At 37.9% G+C, this 25,832-nt stretch overlaps 1 protein-coding gene across 2 annotated transcripts in view; it reads left to right on the forward strand.

Annotated features, from left to right (window-relative positions):
- GABBR2 (gamma-aminobutyric acid type B receptor subunit 2) overlaps positions 1-25,832 on the forward strand; it is a 473,703-nt gene that overhangs the window by 243,137 nt on the left and 204,734 nt on the right. The gene's annotated exons all lie outside the window — the stretch shown is intronic.

Genomic DNA, 25,832 nt, shown 5'->3' on the forward strand with positions numbered 1-25,832 from the left:
TTTCTGGCACTGAAACAGCAGGTGTAACCCCCCCAAGGAAGGATTAAAACATTGCTGTAAAGGGAGGTGCAGTAGGAAAGTGGAGTGCGATGGGGAAGGGAAAGTCTGAACTGCTTTAGCTGCGCTGGGACCCGGTGCAGTTCTCGGTAGCTGTTGTAGCACAGTGTGTCAGTCAGTACAGCAGCCTAGCAAACAACTGTCTTGAGAGCTATGATCACATCATGCAGGTTAAAATTATTTCAAGCCCCTTTCAGGTAATGTTGTCTGTGAAGGAAGATTGCTCCTTCCTCAAGAGAGAAATAACTTGAGTGCAGAAGGAACAGATGAAGTGTCAGCAGGGTCTGCGTTCTGGGTGGAGAGGCCCTGGAGAGGAGGACATATCCACAGTTATGTTCCTAACCCACACACACGTTTTTTTAAGAACAATGATTCTGGGAAGGGAGGCTGCAGGAGAATGAGTATTTAGGAGAATGTAATGGGAAGGAAAAATATTTCCTGGAAGGCTCTTTTCTAATCTGCATCACTGAACAGTTCTGGGTTTCCAGTCTCCAGTGTCTCTTGTTCTAGTTCTGATTTGTTTATTAGTGCTTAGAGTTTAATGAACATCTTCTTACCTGACTGTGCTTTTCTTGAAACTGATTTTACTGTCTTTGTTGAAGAGCAGATCAGTAAGAGATTATGTCAATTCCACAGAAATATGTCCAGATAAGACAGGTGTGCATGGGCCATGTGTTTAGTAGCTGGGCCAGATAAGTGTTTACTAGATGGAGCTTGATGGTCTTCAAGAGCCAGTGAGTCTTTTTTATGGTTACCTGGCAGATGGTGTGTGACACAGGTGCAGGCCGGTACAGGCATAGCTGAACCATACTTCCAGGTGTGTATTTGCAGATGATCCAATGAAACTTAGGCAAAAAAAAAAAAAATCTATGAATTATGGGCATTCCAGAATAGCAGTGTTTTTCAGTGGTATAGTTATTCTCGCATTTGGTGTCCTTAAGAGAAGGAAAAAAGATGTATGGCAAATATAGGGATGCTACTGTTTCTACCGATATGTCTCCATTTAAAATTACAAGCAAGGGTATCTTACATGGATATTTCCAAGCCCTCAGCTGCTCAGTGGCTTGGGGATGAAAACCACCAAGCAGAGCCTTGAGGTGCAGCATATTCTCTCAGTGGGGACAGTGGTCAGAACGGCAAGATTAGGTATCCTGCATCAGCCTCAGTCTGTAAACTCTTTCCTCAGAGCTACCTCTGATTTATCTCCCTTCCCTCCTAGAACAGAGCACTACAGAAGTACCTGGTTTAGCTTAATATTTGGGATGTGAGTTCTTTTCTGTCATGAATCTAGAGTTAAAAAGCTATTATTTTGGAGTTAACATATTTTAGAAATAGTATCAAACTGAATTCCTGAGTGCTTGAGGGAATTGCAGTTCTTGTTTTATTTTCCACAGGAACAGATGTTAGCCCTGCTGCCTTGGGATTGTTCCAGCTCTGGTAATTCTGTTCTGTGTACCTAAAACTCTCACTGAGATTTCAGATGGATGAGGAAGTTATTATTTACTAGCTTTTCACCAAGAGCCCTCTGGGACAATAAATACCATAAAGATGCAAAATTTTAGTATTACTGTTCTCCCTTTTCTAAGACTTTAATTTTATTATTATTATTTCACTGTACAGGCAAATTATAGTAAGATTTTACTGGTTTTATCCTGTTCTTGTTTCAATCAGTGACAAATCTCTTTGAGGAGGGGGTTCTTACCTAGCAAAGTGCTCTAATAAACAATTTGCAAATATAACTCAAAGCATTATTCTAAAATCCTTTTTGCTCACAGAAATTGTAGGAGAAACTTCTTTTGAAATGCTGTCCAGAATTAGTAGAGCTGTTCTAAGAGTGCTGATCAGGTGTAGTGCTGTAAGTTAGTAATGAATGATTAAGCTCAAGAGCCTGTTCAAGTGCATTTGGAGAATGTGTTGAGTGTACTAGGTGGAATTACATGACTCAGATGTCAAATAACTGTGAGCGATTAAAACAATGTGGTGGAATATAGCAATTTAAAAATAATGTCTAGTGACGACTATAAGAGCCTGCAACTTTAAGAGCAGACCAAGTCAAAGAAATGTTGAATATTTTGGTGATCAGGTGTGCTTGTTGGATATGTTCTTTTGGCTCCACAGTGTAATTCTTTACAGGGTATCAGATGGCTGGGAATATGAAACATGAAGAAAGATCAATGAGAAACTTCGAAGCGTGAAAACAATATTCTGCAGGCTGAAGCAATAGGAAGAATATTCATAAGCCAGTTTGTTGAAATCTCAAAGATATGTTTTCTACTGTTCTTTGAAGAGTTGTCATCATACTACTCTAAAATCTTCTCAACATCTGCTTTTCTTGAGAGTTTAAAGAATGAGTAAAGCTCATAAATGATACACACTTTTTTAAGTATGCTAAGATCTGAAAGCAGGTTCATTTAGTAAATAAATTCTGAAGTATAAAATTAGTTCTAACCTGCTTATTTTTATCCTTTACAACACTGTCTTGGATACTCTAAGTAAAGAAATAAAATATATGCATTTTCTATGACAAGTATTGTACCATATTTGCAAAGATCTATTGATTTAGGTAAATTGTATTTCTCTCCATTTGTGAATAGTTGCACGGCAAACTTTAATTTATGTTCTACTTTCGTCTAGGTTACCCCATCAGTGGGCAATTTTAAAAGGCTTTTAAATGGAGCCTGTTTTGTCTTCAGTGAAAGTGACCAACATTCATGTCACAAGACCTAGAATTTAGCTTGATAGGAATTTTTGTGTGCACCTAAAAGCAAAATTTTCCCTCGAGGAATATTTTGCAATGTGACATTTTTACTTTATGGCCAGTAAAAAACCCTTAACTTTTGAAACTGTATTTTAATTTTCTGTTCACACTGCAGCACTTCTGAGTTTTTAGATTCACCAAGTAACATATTCTCCACTGTTGTTCATCTTTACAACAGCTCTAGGCAAAAATATTATGTGACTTGAACATCACATTTTGCTGAGTGTGAATCCACCTGCAGTGTTAAGAGTTGTGTTATTAGCTGACTTAGCCTGGAAATGCTCTGAGGTTGTCAGGTCTGATGTTCAATGGATTATATTTTCATACATCACTGCTCCTCTTTTCTGGCAGTCATGATTTCTATGATGAACTAGTTTTCTTCCTTGGAGAGGTGCTCCAGTTGCAAATAGGATTCTTGGAGCCTGCAAGCATTTTAGTAAAACACAGGAAAATTAAAGTAGTATAATGGCTTTTATTGCAGACAAATGCACAGTACATTTTCAAATAGTTTTCTAGTATTTTTGGAGTCCGCTTTTAGTACTTCTGTGTTTGCTACCTTCTGCTCTTCTCCCCACCATTTTCTCATAGGAGGTTGTTCTGTCAGTTGCTGCTGCTGCTGAGGATGGCTTCAGCATTTTCTAGCCTCTGATAGAGCAACATAAAGATAGTTATTTTTTAAGATTTCATAAAACAAAAGAGATCTTGCACTTCAATAGAGTATATGGCATTGTAGGATTTCCCTCGTGGAGTTCTTCACATATTTGGAAGGCGATGAAGCAGAAAGTGCAGCAGGGTCCTTGATGGAGCCTCTTCAATATAGGACGACATGTTCCACTTGGGCTGCATCCCAGCTTCATGACAGTTCTGCCATGAGAAAGCAGGCTGAGACCAAAGGCAGCACTTGGAAAAGTAAAGTAGTCTGCCTTTTCGTTTTTGTTTTTCCCACCACCAGCCCCTCTCCCCCAACTGTCTCATTTCAACAATTTGTAGGTATTTCTATTCTATACATTTTAGAAAAATAATCCTGCGATTCTGTCTTCTTCATTATCACCCACTTTATATCTGGTCCATAGTGACAGCTGAGGTTGTTAGCATATGAACATATGCTTTGGCACTGGAGAGGAATCAGACTCTTCTCTCATTTTTTTATGATCAGTTTTAATCAAATCTGTGACCTGTTGTGCTTCACTTGTTGAACTTTCCTGTGTGGCAGAATTTTTCAGTTTTGTAATTTGTATTGACCTCAAATGCACCAAAACTTATAACCATGCCTCCTACTAACCACTGTCAGAAATCAGATTATTCTTTTAGAACATGGTCTATAAAGAAGTTCACACATTTCTCTGTTGTTGATACTTTTAACAGCATCTATATTTTTATATATCAGCCTCCAACATCTAGCCAAAGTTTCATGAAACCTTTTTGTCTCTGCTAAAAAATCTTTCTGTCTTTCATCAAGAACTTCTCAGGCTGCTTTGACATTAAACCTTGTATATGCGACTAAGACAACCAGAGCTGTATCCAGCTCTCTCACTTATGTGTGATCAAACCTTTTTGGCTGAGTGACCCTTCATCCTGAGCATAACCTGCACAGTTTCTGTGTAATGCCACTTATTTAGTATCAGTAGGTGTTATAACAGGTAGTTAGATGAAAACAACCCAGCTCTAACCAAAACAAGATAATTTGAGTACAAAGAGTGAATCCACAGTTAAACAATATCATAGATTGTGTAAATAAGCTGTCCAGGGCTGATGTTTTCTTGTCACTGCAGAGTACAGTCTACATGCTGCTTGGTGACATGTAAAATTCTGAGTGTAACTGTAATACTGACAAACTGAAGAATTTTCAAGAGCAACTCAACACAAATCAAGAGATTATATAGAATTATTTAAGGAAAGAGTGGTCCATAATAGCGCATTTAAAAATCAACATGGTTTTCCATCTTGACATAGGGGTTTTTGTCTGCATAAATTAGCTATATAAGAGCCAAATCTTACCTGGAAATCTTTGAAAAATAAAGTTACTATTTTACAGTTTGTAAATTCTACAATTTTTTTACCTCACAAATTGCGCCTCCAAAACTGACGGTGAAATTCTTCTGCCTGTGCAATTTCAGTTCTGCCTCATTCATTGTGGCTGTTGAATTAGACAGCGGTTCAATTGTTTTTGACTGTATAATTAGGATGACGTGCGTAAGCAGTCATCATTGTGAGTGCTGCAAAGTAGCCAGAGCTAAAAGCCACAGCCAGAAACTGCAAAGAATATTGTCCCAGGAGTGAGAGACAGCAGCAGAGCCTGGAAACCTTCCCTCCCTCCCTCAGCCACCCCCAGTGAAGGACAGGGTCCCGCTCCATGCAGTGAAGGAAATAGCCTGTTGTTTTGCTTGTGGAGTCTCAAGCACTGAAGGTCTTCCCTTAGGTGGCTTCCTTGTCCTGCATGCTACTGCTTGGCTTGCTTTCTGATATGCTGCTGTGTTGCTGCATTTGCCCGGTGACTACAGCTTCACCACGTTTGTGTTGGGCTGATTTGGTTAGAATGTTCTTCAGGAGTTATAAAGGGGAGAGGAAGTTTCAGTGGTCAGGAGTGCATGTGAATGTGAATTCTGTGAGACAGAGGTAAACTTCTGTAGCCTGGAGGTTCTTGTTCTGCTGAACTCAGATGTTTGCTGCAGGCCAGAGAAGCATGTGAACATCTCCAAGAGAGGCTGCAATGACATATTCTGTTAGATATTCTCAACACTGAGTTTTCTAAGATCACAGTCAAATCTCATAAATTTTATTATTGGTGCTTTCATTATGAATGACATTGAAGACTGGCATTTGAGACACAAAATATCTAGCTTGTCAGTTAATTTCCTTTTTTTTTTTTTTAATTAAAATCTTTTCTTGATGTCAGGCTACAGAGTTTCTTCTCCATTATGACAGTTTCATTGATATAGGAGCAAGGCAAACATATAAGAAGAGCAATTATGACACCACAAAATTTGATTGGGGATTAAAAGTATAAATTGCCTGAGGTAAGAACACATAGATCAGTTAAATTGCATCTAGAAATAAATCAGTCAAGCTATGCATACAGCTGAGGGATAATTGTTTGCTGGTCCCTTTGGATGAGTGCACAACAAACCGACGCAGCATTATATACCGGGTTGCACAATGACTGTTGGGAATAGACCTCAGCAGAGTCACAAATGCTTTGTAAGGACCTTTCTGTTGTAATCTCTGGAGTGGTTAATAGATTCATGATTTTTTCTGTGATTTTAAAGCTATTCATTTTAATGAGATTTGTCCTGTAGCCTACTCTTTAAAAGCAAAGACTGTGGTGCTGTGGAAATTTGGATCTCTTTGCATCCTGATGATGTTTGCTGCTAGTTTCCATTTTGAAGATGCAGGTTATAATATTGAGGCCAAAGAGCCACAATTAGTATTCTAGAAAAGATTGGGTGCTCAGCTTTCAGCCTAACGTTCCAGACCTGTGCATGTTAGTGTCAAGTTTTCCCTCTTGCAGAAAGTAAGGGGAAAGTGTATGGGAAGAAAGACATCCTTTTGTGGTTATTTCCTAACAGTGCAGAGCAAAGCAAGCTTTCTCTCTGCTTTAAGTCTGTTTTCCATGCAGAGCTGTTAATTCCCAATGCAGCAGGGGCCATTTCCTCAACTTGAGTCAACCCTTAGCCTGCAAGAGAGGGGAGGGAACCTGCTCCAGAGCACTTCTACAATTCATCCCTGCTGCTCCTGGGCTACAGAAGAAGCTCTGACAGAGGGAACAGAAATCCCTGTAGATGCGGTTCAGAAAACATTTGGATAAGTAACTGTTATGAATCATGAATATTAAGCATACTTTCCCTTAAAACCTAAGTAGTGGCATCTGACTCATTGGGCTCATGAATTTCTGTAGCTATTACTGCAAAGTACTTGCAAAGCATGTACATGGACGGAAGGAAGGAAGGAAGGAAGGAAGGAAGGAAGGAAAATGTAACTACCTTGCCAGTTATTTCTTTTCATATCTGTTTTTATGTTTGGACATTTGGGGCTTTTAAGACCTGGGCACTTTAGATTTCTGCATTTGTGTGTTGTAACAGTGAGTAAATGTCAGCTGTTAAAATGTTCAGGCAACTAAAGATGCAGCTAAGCACCTCGAATATTGATTTTATTATGCAACTTATTTAGTACGTACTTAGATATAAGCATACTGCATTTTATTTCTGATTGAAATACATCTCCGAAGTATTTCCACAGGAAAGTGGATTATGAACTTTATGTATATCCTGACAGTCATGTTATGTGTCTTATACATTTATAGGGTTTTTTAGATAAGGATTTTGATTAACTGGAAAACTGCTCAAAGGCTCATGCAATGATGAATGATAGAGAGTGATATTAAAAAGAACTCCATAAAAATTATAAAATAAACTTGGAAGACCCTAAGTTTTGCCCCTTTACAATTACCAAACTGCATATTTCTCTGCTGTAAATCTTGGGAACATGAGATGTGAAACCAAATGTTTCAAAACTGCAGAATATTTTTCTCTTCTTATACTTAAAAATATCAGGGGCAGAATAGCTGCCTTTCATATTTTCTTTCTGAAAAATATTTTCCCTGAGGCTTGCAAACTGCTCATGCTGGCCTTTCTGTTAGGTTCTGATTAAGCAAAGTGCTTAAAAACACACTGATTATTAAAAATAAGTATTCGAAATGGGCTGGTGAAGGACCTTATTGAATCAAGTCTTTAAAAAGTATGTTGCTTGTTTTGCATAGTAACATTTCCCTCACAAAGTTAATGTTTAATATCCTCTCTTTGTGGAACTGCTTTACAATAACTCAAATGTTAGCAGTCAGAGAGAATAAACTTTGTTACACAAAATGTGAATATTATACAATTTTTAATGTGCATCTCAGTGAAATTAAAGGCATGTCAGGCTTAGGTTTTACAATAAAGGCATGCCACAGCCTGGGGGCTTGTCATGGCTGAAAATCCAGGCTGTGACATGTTTTTCACTTCTCTGAGTGACATGCGAGGCAGTGCTACCTCTGAAATATAATGTGTTAGGCTTTTGCAGACTGCATGTATTTTATGATGTTAAGTTATAATAGAATCATAGAATATCCTGACTTCAAATGGAGATAAGAAAACCAAAGTTAGTGTTTTAATTTTAGGTTGGCTTTGTTCTTTGAGATCTGCAAATGCTTTTTAAAATACACAAGCCGTGGACTATTCTCAGTTAGTAACAAAATGCAGCTGTATGTGATGCAGTGCCAGTGAAACACAGCAGCCTTATTTTCTCTTGTGTCTTTCATACCAAATACATCTCAGACTGCTTTCCACAATGCCCAGCAACTCCTGGCAGTCCATAGGTGAGAGGAGCCAGGAAAGAACTTGCTCCAAATGCCCTGTGTGTCACTAATATAATCTCATTCAGCAGTGGATCCTGTCTAAGAAGGGGAACAAGTGAAAAAATTCTGAAACACAGCAATTCCCTTGTGCTTTAGTGAGATTTTTAAGAAAGGAAAAGAGGGATGGCTATCATTCTCTGCCAAAGTATTATTTCTCCATTTTTATAAATTAATTGCCTCATCACAGTAAAATCTTTAATCAGTATTACCTTCTCAAGATTCTGTTGTTGTTTTACTTGTCTTTCAGTTATAACAATGAGACAGGTTAGTTTTAATGATCACAACCTTTTAGGCAAATGCAGATTTAAGTTCATGTCCCTTTGTCTTTTGTCCACTGGCAGCCAAAATAAAACCATTTAGAAATCAGACAACCTGTCTGTTTGACTTAGACACTGATTGTAGTCAGCAAATGTGGATGGTTTGCTCTGCAGATGCTGTGGTGCACAGCCTTGAAACCCTCCCCCCTCCCAGGATATGGACCTTACTACCATCTCTACCACTTCTCTTCCACTCCAAGATGGCACTATCTTTTGCTCTTATTTTTGTAGTTGTAAAAAAAATCCTGCTGGTCATGACCAAAACTTGAAGTCTTTATTAAAGATATATTTCTCTCTCCTAGCCTTTGTGCTGTGATCTAGTCTGCTTCTCCTTCTACAGATCTTTAGCTTTGCAGTTCCTAAATGAAAAAGCTTATTTCTTTGCTGATTGCCTCCTTCAAATATTTGTGACAATATCTCTTTTTACTTGTTATTCAACCATTTCATATAGATGGAAAGGTCTTAATCTTCACTGGGAAATTAATCCCTAGGTACTTAATTTGATTTAAATTCCTCCACCAATGCATATATTAAGAAGTTATGTGGCAGTGAGCAGGCCATTTATTTAAACGTGATCTGAGAGGGGAAACAGTATTTTATATGCATGATGTTAGCAAAAGCTGCTTTTATGTTGAGGCTTTCTGAATTTCCCTCCATTAATTCACATCTTTCTGCAGTGGCACTGTTTGTGTGTGATAGGAGTTTTCTCAGTGTAACTTATTCCAGAACTTACTCCAGACAGATGGGGCAGTTTTGCTTATCTTTCTCATTACTTTCCCCTCTTTGCCTTTAATTTGAATATTAGTTTGTTCAGATTAAATTTATTTTGTTGTAAACACTGGCTATTTTTCTGTCCTGATCTCCACATTCCTGAAGCCTGCATGGTTTTTTCAGCTTAATCCTGTAATTAACTGCAGGAGGGTAGTATTGATGTAGGTAAGCACAGCTGGCACCTTTCCCAGCCTTCCTTGGTGCAGTCTCTTTGCAGGCAGGGTAACAAGGATGTGTTTATTGACAGAGTATGTCCAGTTTGTTGCTCTATAATGTTAATAAAGGCAAGACTTTCAAGTGATTCTCATATTTGCTATATTGTGCTTCTAAAATGCACAGTAATTAGCATGCATTTGTAGACACTGATGGAAGACTTTTAACATTAAAAGTACTGAATACTTCTTTAAAAATTGGATGTGTCAAAATTCTTCCCAAAGCTAGCATGCTATTTTTCACATTTTAAAGTTCTACATATGTCAGCATAAAGAAACTGTACTTTCAGTTTGGGTTTTTTTAAGTCTGGGTGAAGTGGAAACCACTTTTAAAAACTCTCCAAACTCCAAAAGAGGTTATAAAGCAACAGGAGAAATGTGGAAGCTTGTTCCTACTAGTTATGTAGAAAAGCTGCATGTTCAATGCTGCATCTAGGACATTGTTGACAAGCACCAATTTTATGATCTATTTGAAAAACCTGACCTGATTTCACTGTAGAGAAAGGTTAAGTATAAGTTTAAAGATGACGTAACTTGCAAACCACCAATTTTTTGAAGGCCATGTATCGCATCCTGCTAAAAAAGGTGAAAACAAGAAAAATTAAAACCAGGTGGTACTCTTTGCTTTAGCAGAAGCAGTCATAATTCTCTTCCAAATAGCCATCCAGGATATGAAATAAGGAAAGATGATTCATCTTAAAAAATGGTGTCTCATGTTCTTATTTCAGGGCTGCTCTTTGGCTCTCCCCATTTTGTCTTGCTGCTTCCTTTTTGATTCTGTGATACCAGCAAACCCACCATGCTGGGCAGTAAACTGAGCTCTAATGGGAACTGAGAGCTGAGAGTAATTGCTCCCTTGCCACTCACGGGGCTCTTTCTTGGTGTAGAGGTAGAGTAACCCAGGAGCAGTGGGTTTGGGCTGGTCTATGTGACCCAGGATACTGCAGCAGGTGGAGGCAGCACTTGAGCACTTTGCTCCGGAATAGGCACCATTCCTGAAGACTCTGCCTGAACTCTACCTGAAGATATATTCTGTGATAGCCTCTGGCAATTGTTGCATGGTGAGAGGGCTCTGTTTGAAGGTCAGACACAGCAATAAGTGCTCTGTTGTGGAGCGTGTTTGAAGTGTAGCCAACACATTTGAATTTGAATGTGTTTTCTTACTGAGTGCATATTCTTATAACAACTATCTGCATGATCTTTCTTTTCAATAAATGGTGTTTCATGCAGTGTGTCTGAATGAAAAACTTCTCTTGTATTTGCTGCACACTGAAATGAACAGACAGGTTCGGCAAAATGTGAGAGCTTTTTCTGGATCTGGTGCTTGCTGAAGTTTTGAAGTGTTTGTGGATTAAATGACGAAAGGAGAGCTAACACAAGACTGTAGCTCTGTTGAATGTACTTTGCTCTGAGGAAATCTGTTTATTTCAAATGTTGAGCAACAGTATTTTTGTTCAGTTGATTTTTTACTTACATCATCAGGTAAAAGAGATAAGTAGGAGGAAAGAAACAAAATGCCTAGAGAGTGGGGAAGGGCTTACTACAACAGCAACCTTACTTCAATACAGGGAAGGCTAAAGTTCTGGAACCATAACATGTCTCCATGATAAGCATCATGCTGAGATACATCAAATTTGTTTGACTGCATACAGTGACCAAACAATCTTGTTTTGATTTAATACACATAGAGGCAAAAAGGACAATTTTATTATAACTAATAATATTGGAAAGAAGAGAATCAGAAGAAAGTTTACAGCATTTGAAAAATTTAAAAACAAAACTCCAATAGGAGGTTGTGCATTTGAGGAATACTTGTTTTTCATACCATAGGTTCCTTAGATAAATTTGGAACTAAAGATGCTGAAGCTACAATTGGAGTTATTCTTTTAGGAAACCATTTCTGATAAAATGAAAATTTTAGAGAAAAATCCTGTAGTATTAAGATAGTATAATAGTTCCTAAAACATATTTGATGTGCTGGGCTACTAGACTATCACAACATGGAACTTCCAATTGTTTCATTAAATATAAGCAATCAAATTGGAAAATACTTTGTCTACCATTTCCCTATTCCTCACCTGTAAGTAATATTCAGTATATCTGGGATGTGTGATTTTCGTACACTTTATCTTACACTTTTTAAAGGTGGGAAAATTTTATACTCACCTGACCATCCTTTTCACTCATAAGGAAACAAAGAGTTATCATAGTGCTCTACTGCATGTGTAAATTGTATAAATTAAACACTATTGAGTGAAGACAGAAGCTATCTTATGCTTTAATTTCAGTGGGAATATGTAGTCCCATGTCAAATGCATGTTGTTTGGACAAAAAGGTTACAATGGCCTTTTATAGCCCACATGCAAAATAGAAGGTCTTATCCTTCTCACTTCAGTAAGTAAGAAAGTTTCTTTTGCTTAGATATCATGTAGAATATTTAGTCCACTATTTTCTGTGGGAAAATTCCATTAGTAAAAACTTGGTGGAGTGAGAAGTGGCTCAACTTCTAGGAATAAATCTTAAAGATGTTCAGAGGCTCAGAAAATCTCAAAATTATGGTCTTTATTAATAACATAGTGCATGTTCTGGATAAAAATAATCGTCATTTGGATACATTTTGACAAAAAAAGAAAAGATGAATGCTGTCCTGAGAGAAATTTGTATTAATTATGCTTCACTGATGTCAGTAGAAGACTTCAGATGCTTTCTATGATGCTGTTGATCAAATACTGGTTAGAATGACTGGAGACATGAATTTTCTCTCTAGACACCACCTTTAAATAGGATATTGATAGTCTTCTGGGGGTTAGATATAAAAAGGTTTGCAACTTGGAGCAAATGGATCCACTACTCACTGTGTGCGCTGTACAGGGAGCAAAATAAAGTTCAGTCTTTAAAATATAAGAGTATGAACACTGTGTCTCTTTTCAAGAGTATGAACATACCCTGGCAGAAAAGAGTATGAACACAGTCTTTGGCTGTCAGAAAGACTGTGTCCACCCTGGGAAATAAGTCAGAGAGTGCTGGAAATTGTTCCTGGCTTCCAGCCACAAAAATTACTGTCAGGGGTTAGTAAGCAAAATCCCTTTTCTGAATACATTGAGTCAAAAAAGTCACATCAGCAGCAGTAAGCATCTCACCTCTTCTGCTCCTGTATATTCCCCCTGTCACATTGCAGAGGGAAGATTTCTGATGAGAAAAAAGAGAAGAGTGAGATAAAGCCCTTTCTGTCTCTAGGGGTTACCAATGCACCTTATCTGGCGGATGGTAATAGAAGAGGGAGAAATAAGATTGAAAAACAGTGCTGCATAAATTCCTTTATCTAATGTGGACAGTAACATAGCCCAGCAGTACCACCTGATACCCAGATCTGCATTGAAACTTCCTAATCATCTCCTACATGTACCTCTCCAGAGGGTAAAGTTTTTTCTGATAGCATGAGACACAGCAATAGGGCCGTTCCAGGGAAGTTGACTTGGCTTATAGGCTTCAGGAAAATGGTCTGGAATAAGTGGTATCTTCCTTGTATAAGTATTCTGAGTTTTTGAAAACAACATAATTTATATGCTAATAAGATTTCCATTATTGCAATGATTGCTTTCTTGTCCATTAATTACGTATGCTTTGATCAGTCATCATTAGTGCTGTGCATAAAATAGCTTTACAAATATTTAATAAATGGGTTCACAATATTAGTGTTTTTAAAGATAGTTATTGCTACAAATTAAGAGATTCCTTTTCCAGCTTAGAATATGTAGATAAATATGATCTAATTTGAGAAGCAATTGTTAGCTGTTTTGAGATCATTAATTCCTTTTATGAGTGATAGAAAGAGAGTACAATCTCCTTTTAAGTGCTGTATCCTCATTCTAGCTGGAATTCAACATTGTCATATCACTGCAATATACTGAAAAACATCATAAATATTCATTGAATGCCAGTGGCAGAGAAGGAAATACTTTCTTATTCTAATACCATTTTCATTTGAGACAGATGAAATAAAAGGCTTCTCATTAGTTATTTTGGGACATTTAATACTCTACAGGCATGCCATACACTTGGCCAATTAGCATAGGTGATTGATGAGAAGAATTAAAAAATAAAAGTAACTGATTTTTAAGGGCACCTGTGAATACGAGGTTTGCTGCTATTGCACAGAGCAGTGCAGTCTGTCAGAGTATTAAAAAGAAATTTAGTCCCATTCCATTCAGTGTGTGTGTTGACCAAGATAAGGAAAAGGTTATGATACTGGAGATAGCCAGAGAAAATAATGGAATCTGTCATTTGTCTTCCTTCGGGCTCTTTAGATATTATTGCTGTCTCTCCAAGAAGCCAAGCATCTGATGCTGGAATGCTTTAAGTACAGAGGTGTCAGTGTGAGCTTCAACTCAGGGTGCTTATTTGGAACTTGTAGTGTTGGATCTTTTGTAGGAAAATGAAGCGTACTGCATCTTTAAACAACGGTTTCTTTGTTTTCCGGTGAGATCTTTTCCAGCTAGAATGCTTCCTAGGTCTTAAACAGGGCTGAAAGGCAGCCAAACTGACAAGATAAGAAAGCTTTTGAGTATGAGGTAACCTTCTCTTTCCCTGGGAATAGAAAAACAGGCAAAGCAAGGGCTGGGCCTCTGTCCTTGCCTTGGAAAATCTAAGCTTAAAATCAGTCCAGCACCCCTGCAGAGCAGTTTCAGAACTACCTTCAGTACAAGCTGAGGTGCTGCCAGCAGAATTTCCAGTGGATTTGCACTGTCATCAGCTTGCTCAGTTGCTAGAGCACTGCTGGGGCTCTAACATCAGTTCAGCCCCAGCTCAGTATGATTCAGGGGTGTGGGGCTGGGGTACTGCTCTCGAGAGGGAAATGGTACTGCTCTCGAGAGGGAAATGAAAGCTCAGCTGGTTTTCAAATTAGTCCAGTCCTCTCTGAATATAAATTAGGGGAATTAGTGTAGGTTTGTATACATTATTCTCTAAAGAGTTAGTTATGAGTAGCAGTTATGGGTTAGTAAAGATTATCTCCTCTTTTGAGTGGTATCCTGCCACCATCAGCCTTTTGATAGACACACAAAAATTTGTTTTTTCAAAATTTAAATATCAGTATTTTCAGTATTTAGAAATTTTTTTTACAGTTTCAAAAGAAAACATTTTATATTTTCCTTTCAAATAAAATATTTTTGAAATCTGAAAACTGATTTTAGCCCTTTATCCATGGGGAAATGTATGTGGATTTTTCCCTATTTTCCAGCATTCTTTGTGTCTTTTAAAATTTATTCTTTTTCCTTTTCATTACAGCAAAGTAAGGGTTATACCAATTTCAAATTCTTGTAAGTGTTAAATAAATTGATTGTGTCATTCTGCCAAATTATCAGAGGAGAGCATTAATCTCTCTACTTTAGGCATACAGAGGCATTTAAAGAGAGTGTAGGTGTCCAAGCTTCAGAGAACAGCAGCCCAGAATGGTTCCTCTCCAGTCTCACTTCCAGGACACTGAAATTCAATCCCTGCCTCCATTCTGGAACATGAAGTTCCAATATACTTTGTTCATGAGAGAGACATTTCAGACTGGCCAGGTAAAAATCTTCCTCCTATATAAAACCAACTTTTGTGGTGGAAAGATAACTCAGCTGGTTTTTATTCCCCTCCCTGTGGCAGATCTGAGAATACCTAGTCTGCTGAGTGGAGAACTACTTGTTCTCTGCACAAATACCATTTAAAAAAAGAACAGGGGGATCTCCTTCAAATAATACTGTGAGCCTAAAAGTAAGTATATGGCCAATAATAAGAGGAACCTGAAAGCAAGGGGAAAGCTTAAAATGATAAGAAGATTCAGGTTCAGAAGCAGTGTTCTGATGGAAATAATGGAAGTAAAAAAGCTCCCCATACTCAGTTTTATAATTTCAGGAGCTTAGATATGAATATAGCACCATGAAATGCATTGGTGGGTAGTAATTCCCTTCCAGTTCCAAATTTACTGACTGTGTTGCTGCCTGCACTCCTCTTCAAGCAGGAACTGAGAGCAGTACCTTAAAAATAAGTGCAAATTTTTTTTTTTTTTTTTTTGAAGGGGGGGTTTTCTTTTTGTGTTTGTTTGGTTTTGGTGATGGCAGTGGGATTCCTAAGTTTTATGTTTGGTTTTTTGGGGATCGGGTTGGGGTTTTTTCGTTCGTTTGTTTTTTAGTTTGGTTGTTGCTTTGGATTGGGTTGGGGTTTTTTGTCCAGAAGCAGATAGTGATGTCTGAGCTGAGAAAGGAAATTCACTAGATCAAGCTTGGTAGTCTGGGAATCTGCTTGTACTTACGGACTGACACCAATCTGGTTTTCCTATGTAGATTTACCAGCTCACTTGCCTGGGCACATCTGAATTAGTCGGTATGGCATGTAGATACCATCCTGGGTGTGGAAACACTGTCAGGCAGTAGTCAGAAGAGAGAGAGAGAGATGTCTAGTCTGTAGCTATTTCATAGCATTAAATGGACTTTAAACACTACCTTGAGTTAGAAGAAACCCAAAAAGAGGGCTCAGTTTACTAATACCTTGCATTTATACTAATTTCGACAAATTAGCTAATGTGACTTAAGGAGTGTCAAGGGGATATCATCTGTTGTCTTGTTTTCATTGCCATCATCATGTCCATGGGGAATCTTAAAGAGATTTCAAGTAGTATATTTCATTCAAAACTAAACTGTTTATCTATTAAGTGACTAGGTATGTCTCAAATTTTTAGTATGACATTGATTTTTGATTAATTTTAGGGGGAGAATGTGATTAAAACAACAAAGTGTTTCACAAAAGTTTTTAAAAGCATCCGTCACAGCGGGAAGATATTTAAGTATCAGTAAGACTTAACTTTAGTGTTCTGAAAATGTAGGAAGAGTGATCCCAGAGTAACACCATTACTTATTACATTAAGCATTGCTTTATGAAGCCTGAAGAGAGCTACACCTTTGAGATCTCTGACCTGTGCCAGCTGGAAAGCTGCTATGTTGTGTAGGATCTAGTGGTGTATGGCACTGACCACTCGTAAACCATTCCGAGCCTCTTCAGCATCTTTAGATCTGAGTGTTTTACAAAGCACCTGCCATCTTTCCTCAGCAAAACTGCTACAAGCATATAAATAGAGAATCTCTGAAGTGTCAAAACTATGCCAGTTATGTCTTACAGACTCTCTGCAGGTTGTTGGCACAGGTTAAAATAGCCTGAATGATTAAAATGGACAATGAAAAGGGCTGAATTTGATATTACTAAGAATATGCTGGTTAGATATCCTTCATGCCACTGCCAAGCCTGTTCAAATCTCTGTGCTCAGCAATGCTAATGCTCTTCTCTGCAGATTCAGTCAGAATTTGATGCTGATGAAAGCATCACCTGGAGGGATGCAGTGCTGAAGAAAGGGAAGAAGATGAAACTTCTACTTCATTTCATCAGAGTACTTTCTGATAGCAACGTAGACAAAATCTGAAATTTTAAAGAAAAGTAAATCTGAGAGTCCTAGGATTGGAAATAGCTTAGGCTAGGCTTTTTAGCTTTACAGAAATAGACATCTTAAATGTCATAGCAATTCTGGCAATTGTCAAATAATGCCAAAACTACAACCGGGCTAAATTAAAAGGTCGTTAGAAGCTTCCTGTAAACTTAGATGAACAAAAATTGTTGTCTCATTCTGAAATGAAAAATGGACCCATTTCAGTGATGGTTACTAGGAAATGTATTAGAAAGTCAATGTTCTGGACAGTCAGTTCCCATGTGCTTTGAACTGTCTTATCTGATTTACCAAAGAAACGTTTAAAATCCTCTAATCATTAGAAACATTTTATGAATATTGAATTAAACAGTCTGAGTTCCTGTATAAGAGTTTGTACTGCATAAAAAGAGGGAAAATCAGTGTTAGTGGTCTAGGCCTGGATGGCTGCTCGCTACAAAAAAACACCTTTTAACTGATTCAAACATTCTTCCCTGGTCAGTGTCAGGTCACACTTCTGCCTGCAGGGGCCTTTTCGGATGTAGAGTAGCCATGAAACACTGGGAATGAGTCTTCTATCATTGTCTTTTCTCTACCCAGTAGTGAGAATCATCCGTGACTGACAGGTCACTTACAAAGAGATTTGTAAAGAGACAGGTCACATACTTACAAAGAGATTTGTAAAGATGTCTGGTCTTTGCAACTTTTTAAATTCCCCTTTCCTGTTAAGGCAGTTTTGAATTAAAGTTGCTCCCTTAGAAAGATAATAGTCTGAAGATGCTGTGCTCAGCACTTGCACATGGGTAATGCCAGTGTGTTCTACTTTGGATATGAAGACCTTGCTAATAACAGAGGCTGCCTGCTCATTAGAAAGAAGAGAGTAAACAAAGTAATCTCATGAGTCCAGCCAATGTGACAGAGCCTGGGCAGGAAGCGCACAGAGAAGAGGCAGTGGCTCCTGCAGTCATTTGGGTCATCATCAGAACAAATGAAATACAGCTTGTGCGGTTCTGCTCTCTGCTGAGATTAATGTAGTTTAAAGAAAATGGAAGAAATTACTTCAGAACATCATATAAAATTGCTGTTGAAGAGATGGAACTGCTGCTTAATGTGGTGTCCTTAAAAGGCTTTTTGCCATGTCTTCTGATTCATTCTTACAAAAACAGTGGGGAAAAGAAACCATGGTGGTGGAAGACAATGTGCTGTTACGCTGTTTCTACAGACACACAAAGCTAGAAACTGAAATCATCAGGGACTCAACCTCATAACAACAATTCTGAGCATCACCTCAGCTGTTTGTATTTACTTTTTTATGCACACTGGAAAGGTCTTGAGTTCCTAGTCCCTGTGCTTCAGACTGTTTCCTTTTCTCTTGCCACCTTAAAAGACAGGTTGTTTACACCAATGTTTTCACACACTCCTGGAAGAGACTGAGTCAAGAGAAAAGGAATTACATTGCTCGTGCTTCAGAGGCCAACCATAGATCAGGAAATTGGCTAAATACCAACAGTCAGTGCTGTTATATATTATATATCACCAGACTTGAAAGCATTTGTTGCACACTGTTCCAGTGCCTGTCATTTTGTTTCTGAAGTACTCAGAAAAAAGCCTGCAAAATAGCTCTCAAGTATGTATGTTTCATTTCAATTTCTTTGCTGCCACGCTTTTAAACCTAAGACCACTAATGATGTCCAACACAGAGCTTACCTGATCACTGAAAGAGATGACTCACAAAAAAACCGTATCACTGTATAAAAATGATATGGCCATAAAAAACAGAATAGCATCTAACTACTTTGCCTTGTGCTGGCCAGATGAATGTGATGAATGTGTAAAAGCACATTGCTGAGTAACAAAGCATAAAGGTTTCATCTTTCTTCACCTGCAATGGCCAGCAAGTCTGATACCCTTTGATGTATGATTTCCTGGCTAGCATCCTTTTCTCCCTGCTTTTACCTGCTTATGAATTGCTGGTACCTTGTCAGGGACATTATTCCCTTAGTCTTGCTTCTGTGTGTAAACGGAGGGCTCAGATGTTCGTAAATGATGCATTTGCTTGCTTTGCTGAAAGAAATGCTATGATTGTGCTGTCTCATTTCAGCATAGCTGTGTAAAATTGTTTAGCTGCATCTAAATGCTAATCTAATGGAGAAGCTTAGTCTGGGCTTATGTCATTGCGCTGCCAACAGCACACTTTTATGCAATGACAGCTGATGATAGAGGATGCTGATGAGATGGTGGGAAGAAATTTTAACTAAAGAAATTCTATCTGTTCCCCATCTGATTCTTTCACTTCCCTGAAAAAAAGAAAAAAAAAGAAAAAAAGAGTTGAAGTTCTGCCTGAAATATGGTAAAGATCAGCTAGCAAAATATTAGTTAGAAATAGAGGCACCCTTCTACACAGCAAGAGCATCTGTGCTTCAGTTATGCCTTTGTCAGGAAATAAATAAAATTGTAACAGGAGCTTAGAGAAGGGAGATAGGCAAAATAAAAAAAATCCTCTCTCCTTGGAAGAAGATGCTGAATAGACTGGAACTCTTTGTTTAGAAGGGAGTGTAGTGACAGTATGATGAAACCATGGTGGTAAGGCTTACCGTACTTTGTATTTCCGCAAAATCCTAGATTCAAGATGTATGTGAATGATAGGTACATAAAGATGTTATACTCAATTTGAGACTGTAGGTGTTGGCCTTCACTTTCCATTTCTTCCAGCCCAGCTGTGGAATATAACTCCTTGCTGTCATGATTTTAGGGGAGGCATAGTAGCTTTTTCTTTTTTTAGGAAACTTGGTTTTGGGAAATGATTTTAGTTCAAGATAGTCTCAAGGAATTATTTTACATACCAGGGATTTTTTTTTTTAATTTTGAGAAACTCTATTACTTATTCTGTACGCATTTAAGGTAGACGATTGCCAAAGCAGAACACAATGGGCTATGCCACGGACTACTTGAATTAGCTGATGCTAACAAAGATCTTGGCAAATGTGAGACAAAAAGCCCATCTTTTTTATTAAAATTGCTGGATATTTTTGCCCAGAACAGTTTTTGTCATGAGGGAGGGGAAAAAAATTCTCTGCTGTGTTCTTTATTTCCAAATTGCCTTTGATGTGAACCTGTACATCTGCTTATCCCATACTTCATTCATATGAGAGCAGCTTCTGTAACCTATTTAAAAAATCATTACTATTTCCTGATCTCTGAGATATAGTTTTCCATTTACTTGTCTGACTAGCAAGAGTTCACAGAAGCTACACAAGAATATATGAAGTTCCCCATGAGATCAGTAGACTGAGTCACGTCCCAGTCCTCTGTTTCTAAATGAAATAAATACACAAGTAATCCTCGCTCAATGCAAATTTCAGAAGGTCATTACCTCCTGTGCAAAGGAATAATGTGAAAAGCATCACTGATTTTTCTGTCCTAATAGATGAGTGCCTCCTAGTTCCAATATTAAGGGATTTGATGAATGCCAATTCTTTATTTTTCTTTTCTGTCACTGTCATGATTACCAGAATTTTTTTTCCTTGACAATTTTCTTCCAACAATTTAGCTTCCTTCTTCCACACTGGTTTCCTCCAAAACCGATGTTTTTGTGTTTGGGAAACTAACTTGTTTGTAGGTATGTTTTTTAAGCATACATAGCATGTTTGCTATGGTGTAGATGGATACTTAATGTGTGAAAGTAAGCCTGTTCATTTTTTTCCTGCTATTTTATGCCTGCTCTGTCATAGCTAGAACACAAGTTTCTGTTTAGATGAGAATGGTGGTATTGCTTCACTTAGAAAATGTTAGCCAAGGCCAGGTTTTTAGCTGTTCTTCACCCTGCTCTTTGAGCTGCTCTGCTTCTCTCCAGACACCAGTGTTCAGTTACCCAAAGCTTTTAGAAAATGTCATAAGAGAGAAAACAGGCAGGGAAAAGACATCCCAATGGATTGTAAACTATTTCAGATTTTCATCTTTAATCTTGAAAATTTTGAAAGAAACACCTTTTATGAAAGTAATCTCAGGGCTTGAAAAGCAGCAGTCACTGAGCCTGCTTTGATCAAATGTTCTAGAAACATTTTATCCACAGCAGTCTAAAGGTATAAAGTCATGGACTGAGGAGCATTGTTGATTTGATGGAGCATTTTAATTTCAGTCACCCTCTGCCTTCTGCTCTCCTCTCATTTGTCCAAAGATGATGGTTACCTCTTTATCCCACAGGGGGTTCCACCTTCACTGCTGTCTCCCTGGTATCCTCTCTTGCACTCTGCTTACATCTCCTGTGCTTAGCTCTTTGTCTGCAGCTGAATGAGTGATGTAACTAGGTTGAAACCAGAAGAGTTGTGCACGAGCTGCCCTCAGCTGGAAGCTTGCTGTTTTGTTTCAGAAGTGAGGTTATCCTTGCAGAGCTAAAAGCCTGGTAGGTAGAATAAATGATATTTCCTTTCTCTATAAACACTGCTGTCTCGGAACTGTGAAAGGTGGAAGAGGCTCTGAATTCCGGTGTGTAGCTCTTCACTGCGCACATGTTGCAGAGCCAAGAGCCACAGAATGCCAACTTGCTACTTTGTACGTGTCAGGGAAAGAGTGTCAGTAGTTAAGGAGTCCTGAATGAGTAAATTGAGTGCAACACGTGAGTAGCAGGCTGTGTGGATTGCATGATAACATAGAAAGTCTTCTGAGAGGATCTGGGGCAAACAGAAAGTGTCTTGCTCCCTTCCTTCTACCTCCTTCTGCTAGCACTTCATCCTTCTAGGGCTCCTTTGTGCTGGCTCTGGTTCAACAATTCAGAAAAAAACATATCCCCCACTTGCCTAAACAATAAAAAATAAAGTTTAAAAAAATCCCCACTGAATGCATTTTGCTGGTTTAATAGGCCACTACAGCTCACACAGGGGTCTGATGAATGCTGAGCTACCAGCAGGTAGGTGTAGGGCTGTACAGCTAGGAGCAGTGCGAGAGGCCGATACAGCGCCCTCTGGGTGTTAGCGAGCTCTTAGGTTTCCTGTCCTGGGATGCTTGCCTTCCCTGCCTTCTACTTTTACTGGAGGTAGTCCAATAAGGAAACTACAAGTTCAGAAGTACGCCTTGATTTCACCATATGTCACAGAACTTAAAGAGACAGGTTTAGTTTTATATATTATACAAATATATAAATAATATGTAAAATTATATAAAATACTATTTCAGTTGTCATAGTTATCCTACTGATTTTCAGTTATTTCTGCAAGCATCTATTTAGATTGTTTGCTTGGTATCAAATATCTCACTCAAGTATCCCAAAACTGACTGAGTTAATTTATTTTTGGGAAAATACCAATGGTCATTTTTGGAGCAGGTTTGACTGTGTAGGCTCAGGTGCTTCATGGAAAGCCACAGGGTTTAAACACTGTTATATGAGGAGATGACTTGTCTATAGGGCAGAGCAGCCCAGATTCCTGGACAGTGACGTGGAACTGAAGCAGTGTCCTGAAATGTGTTGGCCCGCTGGAAAACACTCAGGGCACTGGAGTCCTGTGGTATTTAACTACCTTGCATCCATCTGTAGTGTTTCTGTCAACATACTCATGGTCTTTCCTCTGATGAAGGGGTATTTGTGTTATCAATTTAGCTTGAATATATAATTATGACCTTTTAAACGAGCAATAAGATACCAAATGTAGGCTGAGTATATGATAAACAGTTGAATAAAGAGTTGTTTGGTGCCATGTGGTGGAAGACTGCTGAAGGAGGAAGTAAACATGGTCTAAAGCTGACATTTTTTGCAGGGATAGTACTGAAAATCATAAAGTAAATGCTATGCATTTATTTCTCTGTTTACTGAATTTGAGATACTTTGCAGGAGAAAATACACAGTAAATTAAATGGTGGTCAAAGTGTAGACCTAGCCCTGACTGAGAGCAGTTAAGAAACTTCTGAACTCTAATTTGATTGAAGAAGATGAAGAAAACTAAAGATATGAATAAAAAATTGTCCTGACTGTGGACTTCAGTGTATGAAGAATGAAAGAATTGTAAGTTTGGCATGGCCCTATGTCCAGAGCCAAATAACAATACTGTCAAAGATAATGCAAAGAAAATTCTAATAAATTCTAGTGCTTTGTAGCTCAGAAAGAGCTTAATGACATGTTCATAATATAGCAAAGATACCTACTTTTTAACCACCAGGAAAAAAAATAAAAGCATAACAAACAGCTCCTTCCAAATAGAGACAAATGACTGCTGTGAAGACAGGGGAAGTCCCACGTGTCTGAAATAAATCTAATGGTGGCTAATCATTTGTAAGTGTGAACGGATCATGTGGACTTCTTATTCTGACCACAAATAAAGGACTAATGACTTAAAATAAGAGGGGAAGACTCCACACACAAGGAGGGTAGAGACTGTCTTTTTATTAAGGGGATGAAACAATTATTCTGTATAATGAAGTACATAAATCAATATTAGGTTTGTAAAACAGAGCACAAAAAAGATGATGGTACTCAGAAGAAATAGGGAGATGATATCCTTCTATGTAGCAATTGTGAGATTGACGCGGTTGAAATGTTTGGTTTGGTTTTCATCATTTTTAAAGGACATTCAAGCACTGTAGCTTTTTGAGAAAAACAAGCAAAAAAAGGCCAAAGAATTACAAGGGAAGCAGGTCAGAGATGTATCCAAAAGCAAACAAACAAAAACAAACAAACACAAATAAACAAAAAAATCTAAGAAACCTACAACATAAGCTTCTATATTTCTGTTGTCCGCACCGCCTATCTTGCAATGTGAGATTAGTATTGTTTATACTTAAGGGTAGTTGTACATTCAGGAAAACTGAATAAATTACACCTGTGTAAGGCTGCATGATGAATTATGCAGCTGCAATGAATCCCAAATGCAGGGATGTATTTGGGCCAAAAAAGCTGAAATGCCGTGTGCTGCGGTGGCTGTACACACCAGCAGCAAAATCCAGGGGTGTCAGACTGTGCCAGACTGAGCTCATGCAGCTCCTCTTCCACCCTCTGTTTGCATCACTGTCTGTTGGAATCCAAGCCACAAACTTTCTGTTTCCTTCCCATCAACTTTTCAAGGGTCATTGCTATTGTGAAGATGCCTGTCCACAAAGCTGGACAGATCAGCTGGGCAGATTGGTATTTACTCTGGCATTCACTTTCACAACTATTAAAGAAAGAAAAAAAGTTTAGATGGTAGATTGAAGAAAATAAAATAGGCACCAAGACACCAGTGTGGTTTCTGTTGGTCTCCATCTGGATGACCTGTGTGTAATGGAAGAGGAAAGCTTTGCTTATTAACTATTTGATACATAGTAGAAGGTGGAGTTTATTGTAAGTGGAAGTTATTTAATTGTGCAGTTGATTTAAATGCTTGTTCAGGATTTTACATCTCTTGAAATAAAACACTGACTTGATCAAGAAATATTTTTTAATTTGATGATCATGTTCTGAAGAAGTTAATATTAACATTAGTTCCATTATTTTCTTTAATTCTATACAATCACTGATCCTTTTGCTAATAAGTATCTAAATATGCCTATGTAATGTCACCAAGACACAATGGAAGGCATAAGAGGATTTTGTGTGTTGCTATATTCACATGGATTTCATAAGTCCTGGGTTTTACGGTGCCTCCCACCATGAACTGCAGTTTGTACTGACCCATGTGCTGCAGTGTGTGGTGAGGTAAAAAGAAAGGATGAAATAGTGCTAAGATTGGCTTTTGTAACATTGCATCTTAATTTGAATAATATCTATTATTCAAATGTCCACTACTTTAAATAAAGAAAAAACACTTTTAGTAATTTATGAATCTCAAGTGTAAAGAAGACAACTCTCTAGCTAAATCTTATGATATGTTATCTCAATAGCAAAGAAATGGCTCAACGTGAGCCCTGGAATATCAACAGATTATAGCTCATTTCTCATACCATAAATCAACACACAATTCCTAAGGGCAGGTTTCTGAAACACTGATTGGCTTATTTCTTACTAGCATTGCTATAGTTTTTAAAATTAAATTCAACATTTTATTATCTATTTATATCACTTCTTTTACTTCAAATGTAATTCTCTTATTTTTCATAAAATAGCCAGGAGATTGGGGCTTTTGGCTCTTCAAGCTTAGCACAGTGTGGCTTATACTTGTTTAAGGCTTCTTCTATTTATTAAAGAGAAATGGTGTTTTGTGGCTTGCAGGAAACTGCGGGGTGAGTGTGCTGTTCTACAAAACCGTTGTACTGTTCCTGCAGGGACCTGATTTCAGTATTTCAGAGGCCTTCAGTGCATCCCTTCAGTGACCATAAAGGGTCATCCTAAAAGTGGCAGGCTTGCACAGAGAAATGTATTGTAGCCTCACAGGTTTACCATTTGGTTTCTTTACTCTGATGTCTGCAAAACAAATATTTATGGAGATGCTGTTAATAAGCCAAACCAGGGATGAAGTAGAACAGCAATCTATCTTGACAGCATTCAGCTCTCCTCTACAGGTTCAAAATATTAAAAATACTTATCATAAATGAGTGAAACCCTCTTCTTTCATGCTCAATTATGAAATAGCTGAAGTAAGGAGGAAATTTAACAAGACCTTTTCTTAATTTAATCCAGAAAGATGGGAAGAAAGATGGGAGTAATTTTCTAGGGATATGTGAGGAGGTTTCAGCATTACATGGCCATTATATTGACAAGTAACAGTGTGTAGCACCACAAATGGTAGTACTGATTTAAAGACATTACAATTAAAACGAATACTAGAACACATATATTGGTATAGTACAGAACCAAGCCACAGGAGCTACTGGTATCTATAATCTAGTAGGATAAGTATATAAGATAAGATAAATAGCTTATAGAGCCATTTGGAGAACTGTATGATGGATGAATGAAATGAAAAACTTT

Source organism: Corvus moneduloides, chromosome 1 (assembly GCF_009650955.1).
Source record: "Corvus moneduloides isolate bCorMon1 chromosome 1, bCorMon1.pri, whole genome shotgun sequence".
Classification (NCBI taxonomy): domain Eukaryota; kingdom Metazoa; phylum Chordata; class Aves; order Passeriformes; family Corvidae; genus Corvus; species Corvus moneduloides.